Below are 7,336 nucleotides of genomic sequence, written 5' to 3'. Positions count from 1 at the left end.
TAGCCATAAGTGCCACGTTGGCCTTTTCATCAGAGTCAGATTCTGATGACTCAGATTCACTATCATCCCAGGTAGCCATTAATCCTTTCTTTGTCCTGAAGGTATTTTTCTTGAAGCTTTCTTTTCTAGAATTGTCTTTCTTTAGCTTGGGGCATTCATTCCTGTAGTGACCTGTTTCTTTACATTCATAACAAGTAATATCTTTGTTAGTTTTACCTTTTGAGGTTGATTCTGATCGATCCCCTCTGGGTCTTGGTCTTCTGAAGTTGTTGTTCCTCTTTTTCCAGAGTTGTTTAACTCTTCTGGTCAGGAGGGACAATTCTTCTTCATCATCAGAATCTTCTAGTTCAGAGTCATCAGTATCTTTAGTTTTTGCCTGGAGAGCTTTGGTTCTGTCAGGTTTGCGTCTTTCATATCTGGACTTTAATGCTACGGACTTGTTCCTTTTCTGAGGCTCATCTTCCTCTAGTTCTATCTCATGGCTTCTGAGAGAACTGACAAGTTCTTCAAGACTGATATTGTTCAGATCCTTTGACAGCTTCAGAGCAGTAACCATGGGTCTCCATTTCTTTGGCAGACTTCTGACTATCTTTTTGACGTGGTCTGCAGTTGTGTATCCTTTGTCTAGAACCTTGAGACCTGCAATCAGAGTTTGGAATCTGGAGAACATTGCCTCTATGGCTTCATCATCTTCCATTTTGAAGGCTTCATATTTCTGGATAAGCGCCAGAGCCTTTGTCTCTTTGACCTGAGAGTTTCCTTCATGAGTCATCCTCAGAGAGTCAAGTATGTCTTTGGCTGTTTCTCTGTTGGTGATCTTTTCATACTCGTTGTAAGATATAGCATTGAGGAGTATGGTTCTGGCCTTGTGATGATTTTTGAAAACTCGCTTCTGATCATCTGTCATCTTACTTCTGGGAACTTCAGCTCCATCCTCTGTGATAGGAGGTTTGTATCCATCTGTGACAATGTCCCAGAGATCAGCGTCATAGCCTAGAAAGAAACTTTCGATTCTATCTTTCCAGTAATCGAATTTCTCTCCATCAAAGACAGGAGGCTTAGCATTGTAACTATCCTTTTCATTTGTGTGGGCCATAGTTTTTCTCGTTCTGGATCTCTCTACACTGTTAAGTGTTTGATTAGAAAATCAATAACAGAGCCGGAGCTCTGATACCAATTGAAGGTGAGAAAAACAAGAAAGGGGGGGGGGGGGGTTTGAATTGTTTGGAAAATAAGCACTTTTTCAAAATGAAAATCACACAAGGATTTTTATACTGGTTCGCTTATAACACAAAGCTACTCCAGTCCACCCGGCCAAGGTGATTTTGCCTTCAACAAGGACTTAATCCACTAATCTTGAAAGATTGATTACAAACAACGTCTAAGAGAAAGATCTCTTAGTCCTCTCAAGTATACAGACTTCACAAAGTCACTTGAGGAAATACAACAAAGATAAAAACTTATGTAATCTAGAGTGCTTCTAAGATAAGCAAATATTACAACAGTAAGAACAAGATGATTCACGTACTAAGCAAAAGCTTCGTGAAGATTGAGAGACTAAAACGTTTTTATGTGTGTTGATATTTCAGTAAAATCTTGTGATCTTGTACTTGTGCCTCTCAATGTTGATTTGCAGTCCTTTATATAGAAGAGAAGGATCCGTTGAAAAATCATAGCAGATAATAACTCTTGAATAATAATTAGTGCCATAACTTATGTTGCTTGTTGCCAAAGCAACTTTCTCTTCTTGAATGATTACTTTCCAAAAATAGTTCCTATTCATTTGAATTTGGAGTTAACGTCTCTTTCTGTATTAGGAAGTCCATTTCCATAACTTTATTTGAAGTTAACGTTACTCTTCCTTATTTAGCAATTCCATAATCAGAGTCTTCGTGTTTCTGGAGATCTTGGAATCTTGCTATTTAACTTCTGATGTTGATCTCTTTTGAGTTCTGATGGTTACTTCAGATAGCGCTGAGAACTTCTGGAGTTTGACATACCGTTGTTCAGAGTCAGAACTTCTAGAGCGTACTTCTTGTTCAGATGCTTCTGATACTTTGCTGTTTTGCTCAGAGTTAGACTTTCTTGAACGTGTTTCTACTTCAGATGCTTCTGGTCTTCTAATAATTTGTATCTGATATGATTCTGTATCTGATGATTTCTTCCTTCTTTCCTTAGAACCCTGCACACTTAGAAACTTTTCGTTAGGGTGCCATTTTTGGTTTCATCCTTTGTTATCATCAAAATCATGGAATCTGTTGTAGAACAATTTTTGTTCTTACAGTGAGAGCTTCTCTCATGACACCATGGTGAATTTATCCACTAATGTATTACGAGAAAATCTTGTATTTTCATTTTAGAATTCGAGTTACAATTCACACGTCTATGTTTGTTGCGAAAGCAAACGCAACATACATGTCGATCATGTATCGAAAGATAATAATTCGAAATCCGAAATCAGATTGTTAAAAAATAGAGAAATGTAGCGCCCACTGTGATAAGGCGACTCAATTTCTATTGAGAAAGTTGTTAGTCGTTTCGAGATCAATTTCTAGATTGTGTACACCTCGAAAGTGGGAGACGCATAATTTTATCTACTTTTATATGAAAATCCTCAAATTAATCTCGTAATCGAATTTGGATAAATCGTTGGGGTGAGTCTAGAGTTGCAATCACAAACCTCATGTACTATTTTAATTATTTGTCAATTTCTATTTCAAAATGCATCAAACAAACTCTTTTAGGATCGCTTTAGATAAACAAAGTTAGAATAAAATTCTATAATCAAACATCACTCTGTAGGATCAATCTTTTTACTACTTGACACAATCGTGCACTAGCGGTTTACACACAATCATAAGGTGTCTGTCTCCATTTCTCGGTGGTTCTGATAGAGATCTGACTTTGGATTAAGGATGATCTATCTGTGGAATTCTGCGGGATAAGAAGTCAATTCTCACAGATAACACCATTGTTCCATTGTGAAAGCAGAATTGGTATTGATTGATGATGTTGGGCTCATGAATCGACGGTGCCTATCTCCAATACGGTGGTGTGGGGTGGATCTGTAAGATTATCACTTCAACGCTAACTCAGTTTAAAATCCAAAATAATTATAATAAAAAGTGAAGATTAAAAAAAATTAAATCTTACATGGGCCGACTATACACCTTAGATTGTCTTTATTCAATCTATGTATGATTAGACCTTCATATTGGGTCTTGTAAACGATCCTCTATATATATTTGTGTTTTACCCTTAGGTACACCCCGTGTCATATGGTCTGATTAATATTAATATATATTTTTGCTTATGTAATAAAAATAGTTTTTTTCCTAAAACCAATAACGCCATGATAGCTTTTTCATTGATTGGTCAATGTACAATGTCAATATCGGTTGGTTAGATGATTAATTAAGATCTAATAGCTCTATACACGTGTGCCACAATTAATTATCCAACAAAAGTTAGAATGAAAATATTGAGGTATACAAAATTAGACAATTTATTAACAAGAGACATTTACATAATCATGTGATTTGTAACTTGATTTTAAGGTTACTTTTAATGGTCTATAATACGTGGTCGGTCCGAATCGTAACAACCTAGATATTTAAAAGAAGTGATTAGAGTTATGTGCTCCACATCATTTCTTTTAATGAGAATTAATTATTTTAATACTCTTTCTGTTTTAAATTATAAGGGTGATTTTTTCTTTTTAATTACAAAGGGCTTAAACCCAGAAAGAAAGAAACTACAAATTACTACCATACAACTGGATATCTTTAACATTATTCGCTCTCATACTTGCCAAGAGGTCCACATACTTATTTGCTTCATGATATATATGCTAACTCGATGGCTAAACTTAGATTAGTAGGCAACACATAAGCTTCAACATTTTCCTTCTAATTTCTCTAGAACTTGTTCGTATGGCATGACATAATGTTGTCCAATCTTGTTCTCCATGTTCTAGGCCATGTTCCAAATTAAGGTTGATCCAATCCTACAAGTTAGAATTAAAGAATAAGTTCCAATGATTTTCCTTAACCAAAGCTACCCAAGCTTGTCTAGCATAAGGGCAATCCTAAAGAGCATGTAAGGATGACTTAACTGCATATGATGTAGCAGTTGGTTCGTCTTTAGGTCTTCATGATGCATCATCCATATATAACATTCTGACTCTCTCATCTGCTTGAATTTTCCAAATTCTACTCGATTTATCATTGGTCTCATTTATGTTTCTAATAGAACTCTCTAGCTGAGCTTGTCTGGAATGAAACCTTTATGGTATGGGGAGACAAGTGATAAGTGCCAAAATATGGTATTTGACCATATTAAATCTTGGCATTTATTGACTCGAATTACCGTTCGCTATCATTGAAATTGTGAATAGAATTAAGTTTGAAACATATAAGTGTTGTGCTTTGTGATTTCTTTGTTATTTTGTGCAGGAATTTCAACAATTAACCAAGATTGAAGCACAAAGTAAGAAAGAAAAGATCATGCATGTTCGCCAGACGAGCATCTAGCGAGGCCCATGCGAAAGCTAGCCCCACAAGCCAACAGTGAGGCTCAGGCGTGGAGAAACAAAAGAAAAAATCACCCTTCTCGTCAGGCGAGCCTCAAGTGAGTCATCTTGCCCACCGAAGCAACAATGAGCACCAGACGAGACAAGTTAGAGACTTTACATAATCAAAATGTTTCATTCTCTTCAGACGAGGTTGCGGAGAGGAATCTCGTCAGGAAAGACAAGGAGGTTTGAGATGCTGATTTGGCAGATACTTAAGAGTGAAGAAAGGTTGTTTAGCAGGCGAGGCAATAACTCATCGGGTGAGAGAAGCGGGAAAGAACCATTATATATAGTTTCAGAGACATTTCATTCAAATGACTCTTGGATAATTTTAGAAAAATACAATATTAGAAAGAGAGAGACATGGAAAAGAGGAGAACTTGAAGAATACGAGTTGGATATGCATCAATCGTCGAGAAAATACCATTGATGCTCATCCATATTTATTTCTTCTCATTTGTAATCAAAGTTATCATGAGTATCTAAATCTCTTTCTTGTTGGGATTGAATGTAATCCATCGGTACTGTATGTATTCATTATGATCATGGCGTTATATATGAAATAGTTATTTACTGATATTAAGGTTATCCTTGTTTACTTGTTTAAATTATAGATTCTAACCGTTATTGAGAAATACTCTTCGAATCTCAGTCTGCGATAATCATTTGTTAGATGCAAAACTCTAGACATAGATTTAGATTTAACATTCACTATAGTATTGAATCTTAATGCTACCGTATTGTTTAATAGGTTGAGAGATCGTCGATTAAACAATACAGTTGAATTCTCGTCAGGGTTTAGACATAAACATTATTGGCTAGCAATATGTGATAATATCGATTAAATAACTAATCTCTATATAACTAATCAGACGAATACGTGCATAATCGGTGGATGAAACCCAAACCCATCAATTTGTCTTATTTTTGAAACTTTACTTATCAAATCATCATTTTTACATTACGTACTTTATGCAAACAAACAACTTGACAACTTTTCACTTAAACTATATCAACTATTGAACGAAATTAATATTGCATCAGTCTTTGTGGATACGATAAATAAATACTTACTTTTGATGTTGAATACTACAATCATCAAAATAAACTGTTGTCAAGACAAACTTTTAGATATTACAAGCATTGCGACAATTCATATTGTGTGTGTGTGTGTGTGTGTGTATATATATATATATATATATATATATATATATATATATATATATATATATATATATATATATATATATATATATATATATATATATATATATATATATATATAATATAAATATATATATATATATATATATATATATATATATATATATATATCTTGTTGTTCACTTGTGTGGTTAGGTTGTGAATTTTGTGTATGCAAGGTAAAACACCATAAGATCAACTTCTTTTTTATACAGAGATCGAAAGGAAAATCCGAAGGAACAACAACAAAACTAGAAGACGCAAATAACTAGCCAAGCAACGAAAGCAACAAGAAAGAGCTTTTACCTTAAATTATTCTCCACAACAAGAGAAAGTCATGGTTGAGGTCGAAGACAACACCAAAAATGTCATCAACAACAATCCACCAGCAATTAGAAGTATGCCATGTTTCAACAGCCCGAGGCGATTTGCTCACATGGCCAGAACTCCTACCAATGCCAGGCAAACGGAGATGAAGACAAGATTACTTTAGATTATTTATGCGAATCCTTTAGTTGGTCTTGGTCATGAAGATCCTTACACTCATCTCACCAAATTATATGAATTAGACAGTAAGCTTAGAGCTTCTGAAGCAGAAGAGGAAGTCGTATTTATGATACTCTTTCCTCATTCTTTGATTGGTAAAGCTAAGGATTGGTATCTAGACCAACCATCACAAATCATGACCAACTGGAATATTCTTGAAGAAAAGATTCTTAATCGCTTCTTTCCACATAATAAGTTCATGGATGCAAATACCGCAATTACCGTGTTTGCTCAAGGTTCCACATAAACACTTTGTGAAGCATGGCAGCGTTACAAGTCTATATTGAGGAAATGTACTAGTCATGATTTCAATGATATTACACAACTTCACATTTTCCGCAACGGGCTTCATGCGCAACAAACTTTTGTTAGATGCAACAGCAGGTGGTTTCTTAATGTATAAGAGTATAGAGGATGCAATATCCATCATTGATCGAATGACACTGAACGACCACCAAGTCCACTATAACAGAGGTGCATCATAACGGAAAGTTGGAATTCTCGAGTTAGGAACAAATGATGTGATCTTGGCTTAGAATAAGTTACTTACTCAAATAGTAGAAGAATTCACCAAGCAACTTTCAACACTTCCACAACAATTCAAGCATATGCAGGAGACAACTAGTAAACCCCAACAAATTTCTTTTTGCGAACTTTAGACAAGTGATCATCCTATTGGCTTTTGTCCTTCAACTGATGAAGACATGGATTATATGGGGAATCAACAACAAAGGCAAGCACCATATCAAGGTAATTATGGATATTAACGTGGAAACAACATGATTTATGGTCAAGGTTAGAGATAAGATACAGGGTTGTCGAACAGGCAGATCCTTATAAGAATTTCAATCAGAATCCTCAACAGTCGGACAAAACTTCAAAGTTGGAAGACACCTTGAATCAGTTTATAGAAATGTCAATTGCGAATAAGAAAAATACCGATGCTTCGATAAATAATCTTGAAACTCAAGTTGGGAAAATTGCAAAATAATTAGTTGATCAACTAGGAGGATA

This window comes from Lathyrus oleraceus, chromosome 6, assembly GCF_024323335.1.
Source record: "Lathyrus oleraceus cultivar Zhongwan6 chromosome 6, CAAS_Psat_ZW6_1.0, whole genome shotgun sequence".
Taxonomy (NCBI): Eukaryota; Viridiplantae; Streptophyta; class Magnoliopsida; order Fabales; family Fabaceae; genus Lathyrus; species Lathyrus oleraceus.
This window is presented reverse-complemented; position numbering follows the sequence as displayed.